The sequence below is a fragment of the Phytophthora infestans genome, genomic scaffold (assembly GCF_000142945.1).
Source record: "Phytophthora infestans T30-4 supercont1.128 genomic scaffold, whole genome shotgun sequence".
Classification (NCBI taxonomy): domain Eukaryota; phylum Oomycota; class Peronosporomycetes; order Peronosporales; family Peronosporaceae; genus Phytophthora; species Phytophthora infestans.
The window spans coordinates 162,244-166,742 of NW_003303631.1; the positions used below are offsets into that span (position 1 = coordinate 162,244).

Consider the following 4,499-nt stretch of genomic DNA (forward strand, 5'->3'; position numbering starts at 1 on the left):
TGTACACACTGTATGTGGTCAACACATCGTACTTAAAATGCACCACTCAAATTTCATTTTGCTTTCATTTTCAGCTGCGGTATGCAAGGCCACGCGAAGGGCGCTGCCTGTGCACGCGTTAATTAGCATTAATAGGAGGCGCCGACGTGCACACACATACAATATCGTCGTAGGAGCTGTTAAAAATTTTTGTAGGCCCTGGTGACTTATATTTAGGCCTCAATCGAAACTTTAGTAGCTATTGAATATAGAATGATATTTTAGGCTTCATAGTACTTTTCCAGAAATTAAGCTTACAATGCTGTTTTGAGTAGTACTATTATCAAGACAATTCCTATTTTTCCTTGCAGCTATTTGTTGTAGTAGTAGTACACATAATTATAATATCAGCGTTTTATAATAAATAACAATTGTATTACTATTAATAATAATGTGAAAAAATAAAAAATGACTATTGTGGCTTACACCCCTGCACTCCACACTGCCTCCGGGGAAAAGTATCATCTTCCGTATTTTTGCACGTAGTGTGCGACCTTAACATATTGTGTGAACTTTCCGGCTATGTACATCAAACAAAATCGGACCAGCGTTTGTGATTCAGCTGGCGCGGAGGCACGTGACTCAGCAAGAACACGAAACACGAAAGAACACCGACCCACACTATGTAGACGATGGGATAGAAGAGCAACACGAAGCACGGAAGGTCATGGACGATGATAGAAGACTTAGCCGATGCAAACCACAAAGTTGTATGCGTAGCGCGAAAGACGGAAGAACACGCAGTCATGAAAAGGACAGAAGGTCAAGAATAGGACGAAAGCGTACGAGCCACGGATGGGAACTAAATATATAAACACCCCAGCATGCTGAAAAGCACGGCTACGGAAGAGCACGCAGCGGTAAGAGTGCACTAACAGCAATTCTCCCATAGCATCACGGTAGAGCACGGAGCACGGTCGACGGACCAGACATAAAGACGCGGGAGACCATAAACGTGAAAACACCGAGCATTTGAGCACAATACCAGGGTAGAACCGGATCTTACCGAGCCAGGGAGCACGATACTACGGTAGCTCATAATAGAGCGGACGGCAGACCAGCGCCGACACGACAAAATAAAACGATGACTTGGACGGTGGCCAAGACACTAAGCCATGATAGAAATGCGGCCACAGGAGCTGTAGACGCGAAATCACCGAGCCACGGAGCACTATATCAGTGTAGAACCTGAGCTTACCATGCCACGGAGAACAATAGCGCATTAGAATTCGATTGCACGGACGGCAGACCAGCCACGAAATGGAAGGGGGCTCGGGGTGACCACGATTGTGGAGGACGATGCCGCTGAAGAGCACGCTAACATGGGCAATGCAGATGCAATCTGCGAGCACAATACCATAGACAGCAAAACCATATCGCAATTACACGATGGCGTTATAACGCGGTCGATGAAGCCTCACCAGACGAGCCCGATACACGGGTGCTGGAACAACACGACTGCGTGGAGGCACCAAACCACGGAAAAGCACCCTTCGGCTAGAGAACCAGCAATGGGAGGCGAACGGTCACGAAATACTGTGTATCAGGAAGCCGGTGCAGCCACGAAATGTTTGAGAGCAGGAAATAGTTAGCAGCCACGAAATACGCAGTACTAAAAAAACATGAACCCAAAAGAGAGAGCTCTTAACCACTAAGCAGCGTGTGCCTTCCGTAGTCTCATTCGGCCCCGTATAATATCGTGGTTTGGAACGCTTCCGTTACCCCGTACTACAGGTTAGATCTCATGTTCTACAGTGGCCGGCGCTCTTCCGTGATCTTCCTGGCTAGGCAAGTGGTTAAATACACGATGCCAAGATCTACGGGGTGAACCACGCTCTCAAAACACGCGACACCAAGAAGCACTTAAATTTGCGGCCACCTCATCTCCAACAAACCATGCCACTCCGCCGCGTAGCGGCGGCGAACGGCTAGTCTTACCCCCCTAGTGGAGTGTGTTGTCCGTCCGTCTGTCAGTCCGTCCGAGGGTAGGGTTCTAAAATGTAACGCAAATGCGGGCATTCTACTGGCTGCCGAGCGCAGCGAAGGCGGCCTCAATTGGCTAAAATTGCTATATGTGGTGTACATATTATATGTGGTCTACACATCGTACTTAAAATGCACAGTTCAAATTTCATTTTGCCCCCATTTTCAAAACGGAAGCCGCGGAACGCCACGTTACTCAAGGTACGCTGCGTGTATGCATGTTAGTTTGCATTAGTAGCTAGCAAGACACACATACACAGATAGTCCGAGGTTCCTGGGGCTGCTTAGGGGGTAGCTTATAACTTGCGGGATTTTATCCTGCAAGTAGGTAGCCGTGCTATGGGAATTTAGTTCCAGAGCCCTCTGGGTTCTTGGGGCTTTATCCCACCGCTCACTCTGCGCGAGAGCACATTTGGCACCTGGTCCATTGACCGCAAACCCGACAGCGAACCAGTTGAGCCGGTCGTTAATGGTTATTGATGGGCACGCACATTGCGTGCGTGCAGTTGGTCAGGAGGGGTACCGTAACTGGCCTCTTTTAACCGACAGATGGGATGGGGGCTGTCATAGCCTATCAATAACCAGCCTTTGCAATTAACGACCGCCTTTTGGCAAAAGGATATCGCATCTCAAGCTACAGTACTATCCGGGGGCCCAACCCTGAAGATTCGACTGCACAATTTGCAAACTAAAACCGCTCCGGGCCTCACGGCCCGTGACTGTGGGATAAGTGATCGGAGATAACCTTGATGGGGGAAAGCAATCCCGCATAGTACGCGTATTCCAACACACTACTCTATGAAAACCTACTGCTACGTGCGGTGTACTTAGACATTGTCTAACGCGTCACGTTTACGTGTTCGCAGAACTATGGTTCGGAGTAAGCGAAAGAGGACGCGTGAGGAACTCGAGGAGGCCCTGCACGAGAACGAGCGCATTAACGCGACACCCATGCGAGAGGAAAAGGATGCACGAAAACGACGTCAGACCAAGCGCAGAAAGAAACGATACGACTTGAACAAAGAGCTGAAGGCCCTCAGTGTGCATCAAGAAGCTACGGCGGTTACGGAATTTACGGAAGGTCAAGCCAACGGTATTGAAGAGCGGGAGGAAAAGACAGAAGAGTCCGATCCTGTGCTACTTCAGCGCCGGTTTGCGGCTGAAATGGAGGCGGCGTACCAAGCTGAAACTGAGGATACGGCTTTATTTACAGTACCTGTCGTATCTGGATCAGCGGATCGAGAAGATGTCCCGGTCTCGGCTGCGCAGCGAGCTCGCGACAAAAGAGCTAATAGGACACTGTCTCAGGCAGATCGCGAACGCACACGCGACGCACAGCGAGCTCGAACCAGGCGCATTTATATGACACTATCTCAGCGTGATCGTGCGAGGAAGAAAGACGCTGAGCGCAAACGTGCCCGAAGAGCTCAGTTACGCGGAGAAGAGCTTCACGAGCAGCGGGAGCAGAATCGACAGCAGCAAACAGCACACAGAGCGGAGCTAAGGGAGCCAGACCGGGAAGCCGTACGCGGTCGAGACCGCCTGCAACATGCGAGTCGACGGGCACAGATGTCGGGACAGCAACAGGAGCATGCACGCGAGCTTAACCGTCAACAACATGCGCATTGGCGAGCAAACCTGTCGGATCAGAGCATGGTGGCTGAACGCGAGCTAAACCGACAACGGCATGCTGATCGACGAGCTGAGCAGACACAAGACGAGCGTCAGTACGAGCTCGAGCGGGTGCGTACTAGACGACAATGTGCCCGTCATGGACATGCTCTTATTTCCCTCGAAGACTTCGACGCATCAAAGATTACGGGCTACGACGTCGTCAATGGTCGACACAAGCTCCCGGCTACAGCGATTTGTCCGATCTGCAATGCTTGGAAGTGGCCTGGGAAGTCTGCGATATCATGCTGTCTCGCAGGCAGGGTAAATCTGCCTCCACTGCACCCCGCGCCACGGAAGCTGCTTCAGCTGTACGGAGATCCCGAGTTCCGCCGTCAAATTCGTGCTTACAACCAAGCCTTCGCGTTTACATCGATTGGTGCTTCGTGCTCAAACCGATCGTTTCAAAATGTGCATCAAGACGAGAGCGTTGCGGGTACACACGGGGTGTACACATATCGCATTCAAGGGGCTATGGGGCACTACCTAGGATCTCTCCTCCCCCACATAGACCGTCGGACAGGCGCGCGAGTAGCACCCTTCTGTAGTTAAGTCGTCTACAAAGGATTTATCTTTCCCAATATTTGAAATTACAAATCAGCCTACTCTCCACCGCCAGTACTTGACAGGCAGCGAAGTGCGTTGCAATTGTATGATGTTGGGTGTCCAGAAGACACCTATCGCTATTCGCGGCACATCGGGAAAGGTGATTATCGTCTATTCCAGCATGGATTCTGACTTAGAGGCGTTCAGCCATAATCCTACAGATGGTAGCTTGGCGGCACTAGCTTTCAGCTAACCGCAGT

General features: G+C 50.5%; 1 non-coding gene across 1 annotated transcript; it reads right to left on the minus strand.

Moving 5' to 3' along the window:
- Positions 1–4,285: 4,285 nt before the first annotated feature.
- Positions 4,286–4,499, minus strand: PITG_33455 (the record flags this gene model as incomplete). The annotated part of the gene is made up of 1 exon (XR_009934849.1): positions 4,286–4,499. It is a non-coding gene; the product is annotated as a 28S ribosomal RNA (ribosomal RNA).